Below are 21,965 nucleotides of genomic sequence, written 5' to 3' on the forward strand. Positions count from 1 at the left end.
GAGCAGGTGTCATTTCATGGCACCTGGAGGAAACTTCAGTTCCTTTTATATCTTTCCTAAAGCCAAGATCTCTTTGGGTGAAACATGGTCATGGGATGACAAAAGACAATTTTGTCCTAATATTTAGGACCTTCAGACATAACTGAAGGTAAAGATGACAGTGAAAACCTTGCAAGCTGAGCCACTGTCCTCAGATAGTTAAGTAAGGGCATGATAAGAGTCTGTGCAAGTTCCTGATCCATGGGTGGTTCTAAACTACACTGTATAGAGCCTGTGATTTTGGTTTTTTGGTTTTTTTTAGTTATTTTTTATCCCCCAATGATTCAATTTTTTCATTGAGGGGTGGGTAGTTTGCTGAGCTAAGATGCTGCTTTACAATGTCCAAGGTAAGCCTGTGGTGGACTAGGAGGAATTCAATATCCAGCACCTCTAAGAAATGTAATTTGTAGTGCTCATATGTCTTTCCAAGCAATTAGTAGGGTTTTTTTTAATCTAAAATAATTCTATTCTGAGCTTTCTGACCAAGCTGGTTTCTTCTCAGCAGTGTGTTGGGTGACTTTGCAGGAGAAAATATGGGGTTTTTTTATCACTTTGTGGGGTTACAAGGTGGGTTATGTCTGCAGGTCTGATCTGCTGGGAATTGCTGTGTTACTTGTCCAAGATTCAGTTCACTTATACGCAAAGTAACACTAGTTGTATTTTTAGTAGGTGTTGTGAGTCGTCTTTATATTTTTGTGAAGTTTTGAGATGTTTTGCCCGCAGACTGTCAAATTTCCTTAGTGAACATAACAGTAACTAACTGTTGGCTCTGTCCAGGCCAGTACTCTGTGGTAACAGCTGTTCCAGATGTCTCAAAGGCAAATATAAGAACCTATGTTACTCAGGCATGGTATAATCTTCTTCCTGCAGTTGTTTTTATCCTAATTTACAATTATTAGAGCTTGTCCTAAGTCTCTAACCATTACGTTTATTTTCATTTTTGAAATCATTATTGTACCCTTAAATAAAGGTAAATGCCAGCCCCTTTTGGAACCTTTATGTAAGGGTATCTTCAGCAACTTCTTTGGATAATCAAATACATATTCAGCTATATAGCAATTCCTTTTATAATGCTGGACTTTCCAAGCAGTGATTTTTTAGGAAGTTTTCCGTTGTTCTAGAAAATATTCCTGATTTGCTCTTAACTATGCAATTAGTTTATCATGCCTTCTCTTATTTATCTGTTGGTAAGGTGAAATAGATTTGTGTTTTGGTTTGGCTTGGTTTTTTTCCCCCTCTTTTGTCTCTTTCTTTTTTCTCTTTCTCCTCTCTTATGAATACCTTTTCTCACATAAATCCCTCTGACAAGGAAAGATCTTCTCTCAAATATTTGTTATTTGACTTACTCATGACGGTTTACCTAGTATTTAATCAAAGTCATAATCAGTTTAAAGTTTTGTTCTTTGTAGTGGCAGAGAGTTGCACATGTCTTGGGTCCCTCGCTATGCAAAGCGGGGTGGTGGAATGAATCTTGCAAAAGCAGAAGCATCAGTATCTTTCAGTAAGAAATTGTAGACGCCAGGAAAGTAGCAGTTGGCAGTATGTAGACAAGAATTTGTGCCTAATGCATTGGTATGCTTTGGGAATATCATTGATTATTTTGAAGATCCGAAAAAAAAAAAAAAAGGCTGAGTTAGAACCTTTGTAATGGGGAACTAAAAACCTTTTTGGCAATCTCTTAACACAGCAGCTGGCTGCAAGAACCCTGATAGTTTCTTGAGAACATATCTTTGGCTGGAGAGTAGCTCATAATTGCAAAACGTTTATAACGAATATTATATTAAAAAACCAAACAAAAAACAACAAACCCACAAACAAACAAACCACCCTGGTACAACTAATTTCCATGTTTCTATTGACCAGGTTCTTGAAAGTCAGGTTACTAACGCATTAATGGTCTGAATAATAAAAAATATGCAAAAGTATCCCTGATCTCTGTAATGAGAACAAGCATCATATATCTCATTACATCTTGCTGTATTTCAGTCATATAGGTGAATTTTAAAACTTGAAATATGAGAGACCTTTTTAGGAGTGTTTGATAGTGGGCAAAATAAATTAGAGATGTCACCTTTGGCTTTTTATTTTCTTAGCTGCCAATATAAAGAAATGGGTAAGCACAGACATGACCTACGTAGCAAATCCAAAGGCTATGCAGTAATTGAGCTGAGATGCGGAACAGAGGCAGAGACTGTGAAAACTTCTCCACCCTTAGAAACAGAAGGAAATCAGTCATTATTAAGTTGGTGCAGATGATTCTGGTAGCTAGTATACTGGAGAATCAACTATATGTGTTTGTATACAATTGACATATTTCTTGCAAAATTTGCAAGTTGTTAAAATGGCATGAATATTCAAATAATCAGAAGTGGGTACAAGCTGCAGTTTCTGTTCCTTCATTTCTGTACATGCTTTACATTCACCAAGATTTAAAATAAAGCATAATTATGTTAGAGATGCTTAGAAAATAGTTTCCAGTCATCTGAGGTAGAAAAGAGAGCTGTCACTTATTCTTCAAAACTTCTCTATAGTGCAAATCCCTGTGGACTTAAATATGATTTCTATGCAGAAAGATCACAATCTCTTTGTTAATGAGGAATATTTTTATCCATTTTATATCCAAATGAGAGGATTATAATTTTTTCAGTGTTTACCAATAGAAGTTTCAGTAAAAAATAAAATTTAAATTTGGGTGTTGACTGAATTTTGTCTTTAAGTGCTTTCAGACTGCCTCATTTGGAGTTAAAAATGTTACCATTTGAACTTCTGAGGAGGCATCTTTGCACTGATCCCTAAGAATATGAACGGAACAAAAAGAAAGCATTAAATATTTAAAAGGCACTGGGAGCAACTCCATACTTATAATTCAAGGCACTGGGACCTACTCCAAAACTGTAATTTTAGCAGAACTTAGATGTCCTTGATTATTTTATTTTTTTAATTGGGAGAGGGAAGGGGGAATTACAGTTTTCACTACATGGAAAATGGAAAAAATGTCTGTACATATGAAAAGCTAATTGAAATTCAATACGTTAAATATATTTTCAAAATTTAGGTTAACTTTATTCTTGGTCTTGATGTGCTTGATTTGCTTGAATGGTTTTTACATGTGCAGACACGTAAGACCCTTTTGTGCTTTTACATCTTCTATATAGGTTGGAGCTAAAAATAGCACTATGTATGGCCATAATAGCAGTATAGTAAACTATAATTGTATCTCTTTCAGTATTTTGATGTGTCTTTCTGTAATGTAGCTTTAATAAAAGCATGTTACACGGCTGTGCTGCTGTGCTATATTGGAGACAAATCAGTGGCATTACTAAAGCAAGCAGTAGTTCAGTGAGTATTTCTGGGATCATGATGTGACTGTGGGTTGTTACAGTTCTTTTGTTTGCTTGTGTTGCCCATTGTGCTACAAAAAAGGCCTTTAAGATATTTCCACATTCAGAGTGTAGTGACCTCTCCATGACTTGGCATTCAATATTTAGGTTGCGTCCAAAAATAGACACAAACCCAGCAATGGAGAGTATTTCTTGCTAAACTGTGATAGTAGTGGAATAATTTTGTGCAGTGTGGCGTGCATTTCCAGTGACCAAAATGGATGCACTTACCTTGAGACCGCGGTGTGCAATCTAGGCTGAACTGCTGCAGGCTAAGTATCAGTGGCTTGCTCACATGAGTAAAGACCAGCCATGTGAGTAAGCCCTTCTGCATCTCATTCTCATGGGAGCATCCCCCAGAACACAGCCAAATGTAAGTTTGAAGCACCTTCCCAATTTTTTCTGTCTGTGCTGCTAACAACCTGCCCAGAACCAACAGTCTTATGCCCACATGGTAAGAATTCAGTCGTGTAGGCAGAATTCTTGGCTACAGAAGTTACTCTTGGGGCCAGGCCAAGAAAATCCTAGAAAGAGCAATGGTCAAAGACAATTCAGCAGGGGAATCTGCTGTTGATTTTCCTCTTTCTGACCACTCCAATTACCTTTTGCAAAGAAGGATGCAGCTTCAATGTTCAACAAAAAAACCTAGTGTTCAGGAAAGGCTACGAATGCCTGGGCTGAAACTTTACTTGTCTGATGTCTGCCTTGGAGTATTATTTTTAGAGGTAGTGGAAGGGAGAGTGATGGAAGGACTAGCTTGAGACAAGGGGCTTGAGGGGATGTGGAGAGTAATGTGAGTGTATTTGAAAGTGCATAAGGCAAAGGAAACGATGGGCAGGGAAGGGTGAGATTAGATGGTGAGGGAGGGTAGGTATGAGAAGTAATTCTTGTATGGAAGCATAGAACCAGAAAACACAATTTGGATCAAGTCCAGTCCTTTCCTATATCAGCTACCGTTTAATCTTAGATCTTTGAATTCAGATATTTAAATTTTAATTGTAAAAATACTGTTTTTAATTGCAAAATTCACTAGGTGGTGCCCAGTATTCCTACTGGGAAGTTATTCTTCTAAGGCTTTGAAACCCTCTTCTAACGTGCTGCCAACAGTTCTTTGCTATGAATTTGTAGATATTTGTTTTTGTACCAGCAAGGTCCTTTCAGTACAAGTAGTTCTTTTCCCTCTTTGGGGCTTGCTTTCTTTATAGTTTAGAGAGCAACCATGTCTTTTTTTAGGCTTTATTTGGCTAAACTAAACAAGTCAACATCTTTCAGTCTTTCTAAGGTCACCTCTGCACTTGTCTTATCATGCTAATATCCATTCTCTGCATCTGTTCTTCCTTTGTGGATATATATGTATTTCTTGCAAATGCAACCAAAATTATATATAATATTTGGGATAAAGGGCCTCCTGCACAGTGATAGGAATACTTCCCAGTCCTGGGGATAGGGAATGCATCATCTGATACATCTTGGGATGGCGGTTACCTTTTCCATAGTTGTAATATGTTGATTGATCAGTCATGTAAGTATTACTGCAGAACTTTTTTGGGGTAGAGGTGAATGGGGAAAGGTTGGCTCCCAAGATGGTGGTTCTCCTGCCTAACTTTCACGGAATCACAGGGACTTTATCCATCTAAATGCTTGATGTTTGAACCTTAGGTGTTAAAAAGTCATAGCTACCTGCTGAGAGCAACTCAACCTGTTCATCTTAAACACAGGAGTTTAGACATAGTGCAGAGACTAGACGCACAACTTTTAAATGACTGAAACTAATTGATATAAGTAGTACGTTATGGGAGTCTGCACTTTGCTTTATTAGATGTCATCAATTTCTGTGACAGGTGTCAAGTTGTTCCTGCAGTGAATGATGCCATTATTGTTGTCTACCTCAATTGTTTTTAGAATAGCTCAAGTTCATGTGCCATTGTTAAACTTCTTGGTCTAGCACAGTATTGAATGCTTTTCTGAAATCAGAATAGATGAGATGAATTTCAGTTTGTATTTCTATTGAAGAGAACTGAAGACTAGTCTAGCAAATAGTTATCTTTGATAAATCTATGGGAATTTTCCTTCCTTTTCAGTGTACCTTCATTTCTCATTTATTCCTTCCTCCAAATTTTTATCAAAACAGGCAGGATAGTGGGCTTGTGGTCCCGTTGGCTGGATTTTACTGTTCTAAATTACTAACACTGCAGTTGTTTTTCTCTGATCTGATTATTTTACTGCAGACTTGACAAGTTTATCTTAAATACCTAAATATTATAACTAACTAACTAAAGCCAAAAAACACCAAACCAAACCCTCCTCAATCCTACTCTTTTATTTGTCAGTTCTTTTAGAACTCTGTGATGGAAATCAGGTAGCGGAGATTTGAGGCTGCTGAACTCTCAGCATTTTAATTCTGCTTTGGTGACAGCAATTTCCGTTTCCTCAGAGTAGTTTGTCACACAGTCAACATCACACTCAAGATACTGAAAAGAGAGGAAAATATAGAGTTATTGTCATAAGATGGGATGGTGTCTCAAGGGGATGACTGGTCCTCATATGCCATGTTTTTGTACAACTGGCCCATGCATCTTCTGTATCCTGTTGGAGAGGGCTGCTGGACTTTTAGTGTGGCCAAATGTAAGAGTAGTCATGCTATGTATTTTTTGAATGACAGCTTATTTCAATTCAAATGAAGTCTGCTAAAAGTGTGGCTTGCTGAGGACTATTTGAACTCATAATTAATCAAAACAATAGTAACAAAATCCAACACCAGACCTGAAAAGGGAGGCAAGCGGGCACATGGGAATTAAGTTGTTTGGTTGAGATTTGTAAGGTAAAGGGCAGGGCAACAGCTGAAAGATTTGATGCTATCAGAGGAATTCGGAGAATAAAAGCAAATTTGACAAATATGGCAAGTGGAAATCAAATAGCAGAGAAGAAGGTACAGTAGTAAATAGAGGTTTGTACTCTCTAGTCTTTGAGCAGTCTCTCTAAGGAAAATGAACATATTTTTGTTCTTTAGATTCTTTCTTCTCCAAATGAATAACTTTTATATTTTGATCTGTTATTTTCTCCATCTCCCTATGGACTCGTCCCAGGCTGATGGATCTCTCCTCCTTGACACCTTGTTTAGTGGCTTTTAAGTTCTTTCTTGTTCTGCAAAAGCTGCCTTCTCAAGTCAAACATCTTTGCATGATCCGTCTGCAAAATCAAAGTTTATGATGTTCATTCATAAAACCTGAGGCTGTCAGTTCCAAAAAGTTCTGTGTTGTTCCTCATCCTTTTCCAATTCCTTTGTAGGATGCAGATGATGAGCAAGGAAGTTTTACAGCTTAATTGGCTCTTCATCTTTTGAACTGCATAGCTGTTTCCTATGTGTCTTGGGAATATATTTTAGACAGATATTAGGCTCTGCTTTCTAGCCAATAGTTTTATGGAGTTTGGAGCAGTATCCTTATGGTTGAAGCACTTTTCATTGCTTGGTATTAAATTCACAGGGTTGTCATCAGACCTGTAGTATTAAGACATGAATACATTTCAATATAAGCCTGATTTCAGTCTTCTAACTTTGTGAGACTCCACAAATCCCAGTACAAGAGAGGTATGGAGCTACTGGTGAGAGTCCAGTGAAGGGCCTCTAAGATAGGTAAGGGACTGGAGCGCCTCTCTTATGAGGAAAGGCTGAGAGAGCTGGGAACAGTTTAGCCCAGAGAAGGCTCAGTCCATGGAATCTCATTAATGTGTGTAAATATCTAAAGGGAGGGTGTGAAGAACACAGAGCCAGGCACTTTTCAGTGGTGTCCAGTGAGAGGAAAAGAGGCAATGGGCACAAACTTGAAACACAACTGGCCTATGATTCTCGGTTGTCCTTAATGAAGGAGTCTGCTAGGTGTGCCCCATCTTACAGGGCTGTATGATAGAATCACAGGATAGTTTGGGTTGGAAGGGACCTTGAAATCTCATCCAGTCCAACCCATGCCATGAGCAGGGACATCTTCACCAGCTCAGGTTGCTCAGAGCCCCGTCCAGCCTGGCCTGGGATGTCTCCAGGGATGGTTCATCCACCACCTCTCTGGGCAACCTGGGCCAGGCTCTCACCACTCTCAGGGTCAAAAATTTCTTCATGTCTGGCCTGAATCTCCCCTCCTTTAATTTAAAACCATCACCCTTTGTCCTATCTCAACAGACCCTGCTAAAAATTCTGTCCCCATCTTTCTTATAGGCCACTTTTAAGTACAGAAAGGCCACAATGAGGTTGCTCCAGAGCCTTCTCCAGGCTGAACACCCCAATTCTCTCAGCCCGTCCTCCCAGCAGAGCTGTTCTGATCATCTTGGTGGCCTCCTCTGGCCCCTCTCCAGCAGGGCCATGTCTTTCCTGTACTGAGGGCTCCAGAGCTGGACACAGTACTTCAGGTGGGGTCTCACCGGAGCAAACGTAGAGGGGCAGAATCCCCTCCCTCGACCTGCTGGCCACGCTTCTTTTGGTGCAGCGCAAGATACGATTGGTTCTGGGCTGCAAGCGTACATTGCCAGCTCATGTCCAGTCTTTCATCCACCAGGACCCCCAAGTCCTTCTCCACAAGGCTGCTCTCAATCTCTATATACCCAGCCTGGATGGATACCTGGGGTTGCCCTGACCCAGATGCAGGACTTTGCACATGGCCTTGTTGAATCTCATGAGATTCTCATGGGCCCACTTCTTGAGCTTGTCTAGGTCCCTCTGGATGGCATCCTGTCCCTCAGGCGTGTCACCTGCACCGCTCAGCTTGGTGTCATTCATGAACATGCTGAAGGTGCACTCAATCCCGTTGTCTATATCATTGATGAAGATATTAAACAGTACTGGTCCCAGTGATTATGATGCAGAAAAAGTGCAACTTCTAGTATGTGGATTATATGCTCCAGTAGGTTTCCTGATGGATAAAATACTCTTGGGCACATTGTGGGGAGAAAGTGGTGCTGAGCTATAAGCATGAGATAGATGTTGCTAAAGTGTGGGTGAATGCCTGAGGACTGCAGAGAGAGATTATATTTTTTTAGACTTAAGTTTAAACCACTGGTTTGTCATAGTTGAGATAGTAAGGACTAAATTAGGCCATTTTAAAGTTACAGGATTTGGCAAAACTGTTGGGTTTTGTGTTTGTGCCTGCAACATGGACCAAGTGTGCTGGTCTATAAAAAGCAATGTTGCTGGACAGTATTGCTCAGTCTAAATTAGCACAGTGGGGATTGCAGGGGAATGGGTTAATGTGACAAAAGTTTTTAGCAACTGGGTACTCTGTGAGAGGATAATCTATCCATAGGATCTGTGCTGCTGAGGAATTTATCTCGGAAACATCACACTTTGTAGACTTAGATGAGAGACAGTTTTTGTTTGTCTGTTCTTTGGGGAATCTCTTTTTTTGGACAGGAGAAGGAAACAAACACAAACCCCAAAAACCCAACTCGAATTATGTGTTTGCTCAGGAGACCTTTTCTGGGTGTGTGTTTGTTTGTTTTCTCTTTTCTTAAGGTACTAAAGATAACAAGAACTCAAAACATTTGGCATTTGGGTAGGCCTAAAAGAACTGCAGAATTCGAGGAGGGTTTTTTTAGTAGAAAACGGTAAATTTATGAATACTGATAAACACCAGTAAAAGCACTACTCAAGGTAATTGATGATGTGAATGTTCAGTGACCAGATCTTGTGAAAGGGTACAGATCTTGCAAAGAGCACAAAAATGCTGAAGGTGCTGAAACAGAACTGACTTAATATTTTATATTATAAACCCAATGACCCTGCAACAATGCAGGCTGAGGTGGTGTGGGGGTTTTTTTGGTGTCGTTTTTTTTTTTTTTTTTAAGTTTCAGACTTGTAGCCAGAATCCCTTTGGCTTGCATTACCCATTCTTCCCATACTCCTCACAGCCCCAACCCCCAAAAGAAGGAAAAAGTCTAGGCAAATGTATTAAAATAATCTCAATTCTGCTTTATATGTCGACCTGCTATTTATCTCCAAAAGGTTTACATAATGAGAAAATTTGTGGTATTTCAGGAGCCATTAAAATGTAATGTTGTAAACATATTTCCTTCTGTTGGCTTAGTTTTCTTTGTAGAATCCTAGTCTCATGGAGCATGGCCTATATAAATTCTGTGTTATCAATATATGTTCCTTCAAGTGAATCTTTTACTTGTTTGTTTTTGTTGTTGTGGTGGTGGTGTTTGTTTTCTTTTTTTGTGTGTGGGGTGTTTTGTTTCATTTTGGCTTTTTTTGATTGGGCAATCATGAACACCCTAAAGACAATCAAGCTCTGAAGCTATTTGTTTTCAATATAGTGTTGGTAGGAAGGAAATCTGGTGGAAAAAGAAAGCGATTTCTTCCTTCCAGTCAGAAGAAATATAACTGCCACCTTGTCTCATCATTTTTTTTGGGCTGGTGAAGTAAAATCACCCCAGTAAATGACTTGTCTAATCTGAGTTGCCAGCTGGAATACTTTCAAAGGATTTGGGGTGGTTGGTTTAAGACTGCTATTTGCACTTTCATCTTTGTTTTAATTTTATTGTAGATTTGTCTAGGGATCAGAATTAGTGAGTTCCTGTCTTCTCTATTACAACATCACGCTTCTCTACAAGGCATTCAATCTCTTTAATGCATCTCACCTTATTTGAAAAACTGCCAGAAAAATTAACCTGAGCTAATGCAGAATATGGAAAGATGCCAGTTTGCTCATGGTCAGAACACAGCCATAGAATACAAATCCCCACTGAGGAATATCATCATTTGGGAACTTTTAATCCAGTGAGGCTCTTTACTATTGCAATGCTGTGTCTCATGAAAATGCTTTTCTTCACTCAAGCTAGTCAAAGACAAACCAGGTGCTTTTTGGATAAAATCTAAATTGAACTGTTAAGACTTGAAGCTGTAAGGCCCCATTGTATGAATTAATAGTTCATCACGAAGTGGTTCTCTTCTGTATTGTTTGTGTTACCACCTAGGATATAGGGTCAGTGTTCTTCAATGTAGGTCATTTAGGTTCTTGGAAAATTTGGAAATCAGCCAATACTGGAGTTAAACTTAATTGGAAAAAAACCCCAAACCAAACAAAACCAGAAACCAAGAAAAAAACAAACTACAACCAAACAACACCCCCTCAAAACAAACAAACAAACGCAAACAAGGAGAAAAACAAACAAAACCAACCAACGAAAACCACAAAAAATTCCACAAAAAACACAAAATGGGGGGGGGCATTAACAGTAGTTAACAGTAGTTTTCCACTATCTAATGGGCATTGTAGTGATGGAAAGAGAGGAAATGGTTATGGATTGTTGCAAGAGAAATCCTTGCTGGACATGAGGAATAAATTCTTCCTTGTAAGATTACTGCAAGCCAGGGGCAGAACTCAGAGAGGCGTTGGAATCTCCATCCTTGGAAATGCTCAAAGCTTCACTGGCTGAAGGTCCTGGGCAACCTAATCTACCTGTCAGGTCAGCCCTCCTCCCTTTGAGTAGGAGGTTGAAGTAGAGACCTCTTGGGGTTCTTTCCAACCTAAATTTTTTCTGTGATTCTTTGAAATGTGGCAAATGTAGACATTTAAAAGTGTTATAGCCTTTCCAAAAATGATGCTTAATTCCATTTTCAAGAGCCATACTGAAGTGTTTATGAGGGTCCTGAAACTACTGTATATTTCCCAATAGATACTCAATTCCCACTGTGAAAGATAGGAAAATCATGCCAAAACATCTGACTTCCTTCCCTGTCAGATGCACAGCTGGTTGCACCCCATCATGGATGCTAATGCTGAGTTGTATCCACCTGTCCCCAGCTGCAACTGCGGTGATGGTTGTACTTGGATAACACAAATTTAAGAAGCTCTGCTTTGCCACACAAGCATGGGATTGAAACCACACGTACCTAGCTTCGGGGAAAGTTTCAGTATCTGAAACGAAGTTTGTACTTGTAGTTCATAGTCTTGAGATGTGTTTGTAGAACAAGTAGAACGGATCTCAAGACTACAAGTCTACTTGTACTTTGTAGTCCTGAGATCTGTTCTGAAAGAATATTTTTCTGTAGTAGGGTAGCTATTTTCCTTTACTAGAAAGCATTTATGCTAATCATTCAGCTCCCACAGGAAGCCTAGATCTCACCTTTATCCTCAGCTACATGTAACTGAGAATATTTTAATTTTCTTCTCTCTCTCCTCTTATAAAATAAGAGTTCCTTAGATAAAACAGCACTATAAAAATGATGAGACTGGTGACAGAGCTCGAGCAGTTGGTCATATGCACTCAGGGTTCTAGGATAACTGTCAACAGGGAAGAAGGAGAGATACTCCATGGTGTAGTACCCTGATTCCATGGAAAGCTGTGGAGATGGCTTTACTGCAGCTATCAGTTCATGGTGTGCTGCATAAGAATCTGCAGCTTGTGTGTTACCTTTTGCAGGGAAATCCTACCCTACCTTACCTTTCAAATACTCTCTGCTGCAAATTTCACAGGTTCTGTCACACTGTCTTGAACCTGTTGGTAACTCTAGCACCCAAGCAAAGTTGATGGAAAGGGATTATACACAATTATTATAGTCTGTTTTGCTGTTTGACAAAGGCAATGGTAAATGTCATCAGGAAGGTGATTAAAGGAAATGTCAGTTTTCATACATGATACATACTGAACAGTATAATCTTCTACACACAGCCTGTTTTGAAAGGATACATTGTGCTAATGTGTTTTGCTTCTCCTGGATGATGTTTTGTGAACTGTTGAAGGCAGTGCTTAAGAGGCAGAAAAATTAATGGGATAGAGATACGTGCCAGATTAGAAATACCAGTAAGATAAAAGAACAAGAGAAGTGATTTTTTTTTTCTACTGCATTTAAATTAAGTATCACTCTGATTTAATGTAAAATTCAGTTTACTGGAACTCATTGTTAATACTTCAAAATTAACCTGTACCTACCTAGACCTATACCTGCACTGTGTCATTGATACCAGCTGAGAGCTATCTGTGATGGTGGCAACTGCACTGATCCTTCCAAACTAAAGTTCTGTAAGGAGTTTTTAATTCCTTTTGCATCCTGCCAAATAGCAAGGACATTTTTTGAATAATTCATAAATCTCTCATTTAAGATATGAAATGATAATGCTACCCATAAAGTTCTTTGTAGTGCCCTTTTAAATGCTTGTTTATCTACTTGCAATCAAGATTCTAATTAATTTTATCAGAATTCCTTCATTTTGTTTTTAGCAATCTCGTTGTCAGTAGTACCAAGTATATGTGGGAGAAAGAAAGAAACATTTGAGCACCTGTGAGCAAATATCACCTCACTTCAAAGCCTTATTATTCCCCCATCACAGGGGATTATTATCTGAGATCACACTATTGCAAGACTCATGGTGAAATTTAACTGGATCTAGTATTCAAGATTACACAGCTTGCAGATTTTCAGGACTACCATTAATGGTATTCTCCCATTGCAGAAGGGAGTTGATAATTTGTTTCATGAGACAGAATTTGCTTCTGGACTTGGAGGACTCTGGGGAGTCTTGAATTCCATCGCATGACAGTCCAAAACATTGAAAAAGCCAAAGATACCTTCAAATGTCCCTGGTTCCTCCTAACTAATTCTGTAGAACAGAAGTAGAAGAATGGAGTTACAATAGCTATGGTTTTGTATGTTTTCGGGTGGTGTGTGTATGTTTTTTTGTTGTGTTTTTTTTTCTTCCCTGAAAACACCATCATATTTTTTTCTCATTTGTAAAAATATATATTGACACTAAATAAATTGTATACTTGGCGTTTTTCATGTGCATTCTGGAAAATCTCCATAACTTCTGGCCATTTAAAATGCATTAGAAATCCCAAACAAGTGTATATTACATTATCTCACAATATTTCATTTCTGTGTACCAAGGGCTTCCAGCCACATTCACAGAGGTAGCAGAAATATCCTTTTGATCAACCATGTTGCTGTACAATTAGACTGTTCCAAATATATGTCTGGCTGCTGCTGATGCTCAAACCTGGTTTGCTTCCAATAAAACTGAGAGAATTTTATATATAAAATTGTTCTCTCTGAAAGACACTTTTTAGTTACTATTATAAGTAGTGTTAAGTCACTTAATACCACAAATTTTAATGTAATATTAATTCTTCCAAAAAGAACGCTTTTCAAAATACTTTCACGGAGAGAAACTGGACAGTAGGAATTACTGTATGTGGTAGCATCTTGTGTTCAAACTGAATTTGCTTCTAGTAGCAAACCCATATTGTTTGTATGGGTGATATTTTGCTCAAACCAAAGGACAGATTAATGTGCCATCTGAACTCTGTCACCTCAGTAACAGATGGAAACAATCTGAGCAACTTACTAATTCTTCTTTTTTCTTTAATGAAAGCAATCTCAATTGATTATCTTGGACCTACGGATTTCTGTATTTCCAGCTCTGTCCATTATATGAAGGTAGTGAAAAATACTATTTTTGCCTGTAGTAAAAATGTGCCTGATCTTTCTTTTAAAAGTCTTGCTGAAGTGTATTTTGGAAAAAAGGACTTGATATTTGTTATGAATTGGTCTTTGTGTCATGTTTGATAGCCATTAAGTTCTGCTGACGTTGGCCGAGTTACAAGCTTTTGAGACATTCTTGTTCACTGTACTTGGTAGATACTTGCAAGAGCTGGAAAGCTCAGTTCCCTCCGAGTCCTGCCAGCATAGAACTCTGCTTCAGCCAAGAGCTGGCAGGACCTTCCTATAATTGCAGTTGTATGATTGTGGCCCAGACCCGCATTGGGGCTTGAGCTGAGAATGGAAACTGAGAACAGGAACACTAGGAGCAAAGAAAAAACAATGCCCAGCCCAGGACCAGGGTTGCAGGGAACGGGAGTGTCCCTAATTTCAGTGCAGAAGGTGTAGAAATCATAGAATCATAGAATCATTTTACTTGGAAGAGACCCTCAGGATCATTGAGTCCAAACATAACCTAACTCTGACACTAGGCCATGTCTCTAAGAACTTCATCTAATACATTGCCCAGGAGGAGACCCAGTGGTCCCATGAGCAGAGCACTGAACTGGGTTGTGGGAGACAGATAGGATCTGTTCTTGGTTCTCCTGCATGGTCTTGACAGATCTTTCTGCCATTGTGAGTCAAGTTCCCTCTGTAAATTTATGTCAGTCATGCTGACTGCTCCTCTGCGAAGTGCTTGGAGATGTTCCAAAGTGAAGTATCAAATATAAGCTCAGTGTTGGTGAATATTATGCATTTCAGTGAAGTCAGATGAGAACTGGCAGGAGGAAGAGAGAAAGCTGGGACATGACTTGGAGATGTTAACAAAGAAACTGCGAAAGTGGGGGGAAGAAAGATGTGGAACAGGTGACAAAACAATTGACACAAGAGAATCCGAGTCCAATAGCAAGTTATGTTAAGAGTTTCATCGAGTCAAGATTAGTATGTGTATGTGGAGAACTGTTATGTATATTGTCTTCTGATGGAGTGGAAAGAAGGAGGCTTTATGAAGATTTCATTGTCTGACTGCAGTGATGTAAGTGGTGCGTAGAACTTTAGAAGAATAGCCATTTATTTGGCCATCAGTGAAGAGCATTATCAAGTGCCACATGGGAAACTATTAGAGAAGGTAGAGATGATGATGAACAGTGAAATAAAGAACTGACTTTAAATTCTAGAAACTTATACTAGAGGGGAAACTATCCAGAGGAGTTTTTCTAAAGTAGTTTCTTATGAAAGTTCACAACAGAAAAAGTGAAAGTAGGATTTGTTCAATACAGAAATATAAAAGATGCAGTTGGTATAGAGGAGGGCTGGTATGTCATACAGGAGGATGTAGAGAGTCTGGAGGATTCAAGTGAAATGTGGAAGGAGAGTGTCTGGTCCTTTAAAGGTATCTGGTCAAAGGAACCATAAAGAGAACACACAGAGACAAACCTGATGGACAAATGATAAAGGAGGTAGTGATAAGAAAAAATCTGGTCAGTCACTCTAATTGGTAAGGATATGTGGAGTACAAGAACGATTGTTTTTTCCAGTAAGATTGTGTGACTAAGGACCTTGTCAGATTGGGATGATAAGGAAGGCAAACACATGGAGACATAAAGCCTGACCAATAAACATAACAAAGACTGTAACAGACATAAACATAGAATCATTTTGGTTGGAAGAGACCCTCAGGATCATCAAGTCAAACCATTAACCCAGCACTGTCAGAAGTATCAAAGATTAAAATAAGCAGAGCTTAACTAAGTCATTAGATGATGCAACAGTATAGTAATTAAACAGAAGTATCACAATGGAATATACTAGATAAAATGTTTGATAGATTGGAAATCTAATAGCTTCTTTTTTTTTTTTAATACTTTTACCTGTAGGGGGGATACCTTATTTCAGAGAGATTCTAGCAAGACTGAAAAGTGTAAAGGCTTTTGTATTGTGGCAGTATAAAAACCAGAAGATAACTCAGCAGTATTAACATTTGGCAGAGTTCCCATTGTGGGTAATTTTATGTGCCAGAATTATTGAACAAAGGACTAAAAAAAACCCTGGAAGTCTTTGGTGAAAATACAATGTCAAGATTGCTCCCAGTGCATGTACTGCTGGAAGATAATGATGGTGTTTATGGCTGCAGGACTTAAGTACCCAAAGGACAGGAATACTGATTGGGTTGTGCCTTCCTGTCTTTCAAAACTGCTTTTTGGCTCTTTCTGCTGCTGTTTGGTCATCCCCAGCCCTTGCCTGTCTTTCCTCACCTTCTCCTGAGATCTAGTTCCTCCTCCCATAAATGTTTTCAGATTGTACTCCAATTTAAAATCTAGGAACCCCTGAGAGAGGGACCAGCCCCAGTCTCCTGTTCCTATTGTGTCCTTTCCAGGACAGAACCAGGCTGCCTTTTTTGATCTTGTGAACCTTGACTTTGTTGGCTGGAGACTGGCTCTGTTTCCACAGAAATGCCTCCCCTGAGTACTGTGGTAATGGTTCGGGGGGATATGGCCACCTTCTGACTGGACTAGACTTGAAGGCCCCTAAACTTTGTGCCTTCAAGCACTCTTCAGTGTGATAAAGAAACCCAGGATAAACACTGGTGCTGCTGCTGGATAGTATTTTAGTTTTTTCCTAACTATGTGACCAGTAATAGTTTGTATTCCAAATGCTCAATCCTGAAATCTGTCTCCAAATAAGACATTTTTAAAAGAATATTAAATGAGAAGAATCACACTGAGACATCATAGGTCTATCTATTTGTGGAGGACAATGTTTTGATTAGTACGAGGAGGGATTGATTTCAGTGGGTACATTTGATATCATCATCACTGCTTATCACTCTGAATCTCACATGTCCTGCTGTGGTTTCTCTATTCAAGGGTGGAAGAAATACACTGAGCTCAGCTGAGTTGTTAAAAGCAAGTACTCTAGTGTCATTTGAGGTACAGGAGGGCTAACAGATGTATCCCTGTAAGGTTGGCAGACATGACCTGTGGGAGATCTGTGCCCTTCTGGAAGAGCAGCTGAGCACCAGGCAGGATACACTGCCCACTGCATCCCAGAACCATCGCCTGCTGTTGCAGGAACAGGTATATATGATGTAAGTTTCCCTTAGTACCAAAGAATGAGCTTGCCACATGCAAAATACATAAGGTAAATCTGCATTAATTCTATAGCACTAACTAGTGCTAAACACCAGATATAATCTGGCTTTTAAAAGAATATTGTATTAGGTCAACCACTCTGACCTATTCAGTAAAGAATCTTGTGCTCAAGGAAAGAAATATTGAACTCTTACTAAATTTAAAACATAAATATTTTTTCTCACTGAGGTTTTAAGAATTCTGGAGAGAAGTTTGGAAACAGATTTGCTTAATGTATGCTTAAAAAAATCCAAACAGTTCTCTGCTTTCAGCACCCATTACAAATAATAAATTATAAATATGTATATGTACTTTCTTCCTTGAGATGATCCAATTATCCTTTACAGTAGTGCTTTAAACCTTGCAGTGGCCATTTGAGCCCAGATATTGCTGACATCTTAGGAACCAATTAAGATACTTTGCCAAAAGTCACGAAGCCCTTGATGTAACAGTGAACAGAACCCAGATCTCCTGACTTCTCCTTTTATGGCATGATCAGCTGCTTCTGTCACCATCTCGCTTTTGTCTTGTCCCATTTTCAAAAGCTCCAACTTAGGTCCAGAGACTATTTTTTCCGTTCCTGTTACTGCATGAAAGCCATTGCTTCTCAGTCCTTCCTCCGGTCGTGATCTGTCCCACCGTATACATTGCATCTCCCTTTTCCTTTGCTTCCCCTTCTAAGTACTCTCAGGTGCTCTTATGTGCTGTAAATCAGAAGTGAACATGTTGCCCTGGTGAGTCTGAACTGTCTCACCAGTGCTGAAGTTGGACATACAGGCCCTGAACTGGGCAGCTGTAGTCAGCAGCCTTCTGTCATCTTCTTAATAACTTGACCACTGTTTCACCCATAAGTGTCCCTGTCAGCCTGTCCAACACTGGATTTTTTTCATGCCATGCTGCCAAATCCTTTTGTAATCCTGTGTGCAACTTTGCAGTTCTTGTATTTTCTAAGGTCTGTTCACTGCTGCCTCATTCTCTGTTGTTGTTCCCATCCAGATAGTGAGTTGAGAGATGCTGCCGACTGCTCCCATCTCATTTCCTCCTGCTCTGCTCCTTGCAACCTCTCCAGCTACCTGGAGCTAGTCCTGTTCTCCAGCAGCAATAGCAGCAGCAAGTGCTAGAGTCTGCAAGGAGCTGTGAAGAAGGATGCAGGAGCTGGTGCTGATGTCTGTGTGTAGGTGGGCAAGTGGGCCTGGAGCAGAGAGTTATTATGGATGTGCCCTCAAGCCTTTCTTAAGGTCTCCCTGGGTTGCAAAAGTTATGGTTGCGTGTTCTTCTCTGGGCCCTTCCACATAGTGTTGTTTGGTTTTGATTGTCTTGGTTCCTCACAGTATCTTCTGGCTATTGCTATGTCTCATCCTTTCTCACTGAACCCTTACGCTCTCAGGATCTGACCTTGTGTACAAATGCTGTCTCTCAGAGAAGAATCGGGAGTTGTTATGTAGGAAATCAGTATAACAGAACTAAATGCAAGATGTTGTGGAAGGGAAAAGTGGTTTTTCTTCTGCAAATTCTCTGAAGTTTCCTGCTCTCACTCATTCTTGTATAGATTTTTCTCACTCACACTCTCACATCCACATATTCACAAGCATCAGCTCCTGTGCCTGATGGTCACTGGTGACCAGGAGACACTGGCTATCGTGCCTCACAGGTTCTCATTCACTGGTGACAATAGACTGATCTGGGACTTTGTTGCCTTTAGGAACAAGTGCTGTTTGCGATCTTTTGCATTGTTATTTTGTCTCAGCCCTTTGTAAGTCTTAGGTAACATTATTTAATTTTACAGTTCTCTTGTATTCCTCAGCTGTGCATTTTAAGGCTTCAGTTCTCCTCTCCATCTTTTTGACACCTTATTTTAGGCAATTTTTTTCCTCTTCATTCATTTGGATTAAATCCCCATATAGGGTGCTCTGTAGCAATTAATGTATACTTTCCCTGTTAATACTTGTTTTGTATTTTCTTTGTGTGCTTTCACATGTGCACACACTTATATTCATGCTTCCTTCATACTTATACATATATTTTTTTTCATCTTTACATGCAAAAGAAAAGATAATAAAAGGGTACAGAAGGATTACAGAAAGGAAAAACTCAGATCAGTTATGGGTAATGAACTCAAACTATTGATACAGTATTCACAAGAAGTGAGAAAGCAAAATTGTTGCTGTTTTTTGGTTTTTGTTTTTCTTTTTTTTTGCATAGAATTATTGTCAGACAATCTTTTTGGCACATTATCAGGTACTGCTTGTAAGTGCACAGTTGGAATCCAATTCTCTTTGCTGTTCTGATAACCTTATTAAAGCGAAAATATGACTAAGGTAAAAGGCATAAAATGACTGGAACATAGATTACAAGTGAAGAGAGAAAAAAAGAACAAGCTTTTGCATGTTTATGTAGGAGAGAGTTGGAGGGCAAGGAGGGTGTGGGATCCCACTGTGTGCCAGGACCCTGAAGAGAAATGCAAATATGAACCAAAATCGTTGGCAGAGAGTGTAAGTCAGGGTCAAATGCTGTGCCTGGTTCTGCTGAGTAAGAAAATCAATGGGACTTGTCCTGAGGTCAGATAATTTCAACAGAATCTGCAGTATTAACATTTTGCCCATCGTATATGTGGTTAAAGGTTAAAAATATTCTAAGCACAGGACAGTTTGGGCAGATGGAATTTTTTTTTTTAGATAGGATTTGAGGTAAAAATCTTCTAAGCTCAGAAATGCCTGCTGAGAATTAGCAGACAAAAAAATACTTCCCTGCCCTACTTTCCCTTCTCAGCCATTCCTGTGGAGCAGCACACTGGTCTCATAAAAAACATCCTCACAGACTCTGTTTTATGGAGCCTGTGCTCTAATCCACTCCGGCCTCTTTTATGGCTCTCAGCTGCTCTTTAAAATAGTTGAAGGTTTTTAATTTTCCACCTGCGTAGTTCAGATCACGGCACATGTATCAGAACTGTAGGCAAAGACCTGCAGCAGAAAGCACAACCACAAGGCTGGTAGGAGTAGAAAGTTGTTGGGTATTTGGCCATGTGCTAAAATGATGGAAATTTTCCTCCATCATTTGTTCTCAGGGTGAAATTTCTTCCTTTACTGTTGCTTTAGTTGCTCATTCATTCTGCAGCAAGGAATGAATGGTGACTGAGCCTCTGGCTGGAGAAAGCATGGGAATTGTCTCAGTGCAGCAGCCAGAGGTAGAGGGGTTGAGCTGCCTCTCTTTTAAGTTGTAAAAAGCATGGCTCTAGTGATTTAATTTCCGGTAAATTTGACCTTGACTTTTTCCAACATGAAGAAAACAGCTCTTAAACAGTTAATCCTAAAATGTAACCTTGTAAAGGAAAGTCATCTCTACATTTTTAATTCTGATTAAGTATAGTTTGTTCTATTAATTTGAGAAATTGCTGAAATGTAGGACAGCTCTGTACAACTCCGTACAGTAGCATTTTGGGTCTGATTTTTAGATTGAGAAAGTCTGTCCATAGTTTCTGTGCTGCATTATATATTTAGCTTCAGGAGCAAGTTATAAGAATATCATGGTGGTCTGGAACAGACACTTGTAGCTCAGTTTTAACCTCCCTTGTAGCTTTGGAGTGGAGACGTGCCAGGGAAGAAATAAGGACAGAACTGTGACTCAGCTGCTGGAAGAAATTTAGAGCAACCTGAAGACTGTTTAGTTATAACCATTGGATAGTTCATGTCCATCCATCTTCACTTCATGCATCTTAGACTTCCACTCATGTCTGGGCTGTCTGGAGTGACTGCAGGCAGTACATTTAATGTATATTGGAATATATTCCTGTGGAGGGAATAAACACAAAACACTTAAGTCACATTGAAGATGTCACATTGAAGATGTCACATTGGGACTAGGTCTGCTTTGCTGAGAAAATGCACTTGGTACTAGCAGCCCAGTGCAGTAGGCTAGTGTCATGCTTCAACTGGTGCTGTGTTTCATGATTTTTGAAAATATCAGGAAGAAGAGTGGCAGCAGGTGTGAGAGAGATGAGTCTGCTTTTTTGCCTCTCTCTCTCTCTTTTTTTTTTTTTTTTTTTTTTTTTTTTAAATTTAGGTAGTGGAAGATATACAATGTTTTAGTAAACCTGAAGGTGTGTCAAGGAAGGATTAGGCAGGCTTGTAAAAGAAAGTTGCAGTGGAAGAACTTTTGAATAAAAAAGCATGACTGAACCATTCAGTACAAGTGATAATCCTGTTAGGAAGTTAGCAGGTCAACTCTTTTAAGGAAAAGCGATCTTCAAAATGTGTTTTTGTGTAGTTTTGTGGATCTGAATTAAATATGATTGCCCAGATACATGGCTCAATAAATTAAGCATTGAAATTAAAGCTGAAGATATGCTTTTTATGTCTTGAATTTATAATTTTCTGACTTGATGTACTTTCACGGATTAAGAGTATTCACAGAGATGCTATTAGGCAATGCAACAAACCTGGAAAAGTCATTAGGTGAGCAACAGAGCAAGAAAGTAAAGTGCAAATGAAGGAGGAGAAAGCACTGACCTTCCAAAAAGCAAAATCTGATGTAGCACAAGATGTACAGGTCATAGTTAGGGCATTGACAGTTAATACTTCTGACATGCTCAAAGGCAAACTTAGGTCATCATTGAAACAGTGTGATCACAAACCTACGTAATTGGCAGCTCCGTTTCAGATCCAAACTAGGCAGTTTCAGATTTAGGTGGTTAACTTCTAAGAGACACTGAGGAGTAAGCAGAGAGCAGAAATAAAGTTGACAGATGCAACTCAGTATCTGTTTTCAAGAGAACGAATACACAATACTTGGGTACTTATATAGTCTTTTATAATGAAAACCTGAACTTTTGCATATTAAAGAGAGGCACTGACAGGCTCTAAAGAAAATGCTATCAGTCTTTTTCAGCAGTGAAGAAGGTGACTCTTCCTCATATTACTCCTTGCCTGTACTTTTGATTCTCACTATCTA

The 21,965-nt window shown here is 39.2% G+C and overlaps 2 protein-coding genes across 3 annotated transcripts in view; both read left to right on the forward strand.

The window, feature by feature from the left end:
- LOC135994129 (protocadherin alpha-C2-like) overlaps positions 1–21,965 on the forward strand; it is a 125,482-nt gene that overhangs the window by 46,866 nt on the left and 56,651 nt on the right. The gene's annotated exons all lie outside the window — the stretch shown is intronic.
- Positions 1–21,965, forward strand: part of PCDHAC1 (protocadherin alpha subfamily C, 1) — a 32,487-nt gene that overhangs the window by 2,576 nt on the left and 7,946 nt on the right. The gene's annotated exons all lie outside the window — the stretch shown is intronic.

The sequence above is a fragment of the Caloenas nicobarica genome, chromosome 13, assembly GCF_036013445.1.
Source record: "Caloenas nicobarica isolate bCalNic1 chromosome 13, bCalNic1.hap1, whole genome shotgun sequence".
Taxonomy (NCBI): Eukaryota; Metazoa; Chordata; class Aves; order Columbiformes; family Columbidae; genus Caloenas; species Caloenas nicobarica.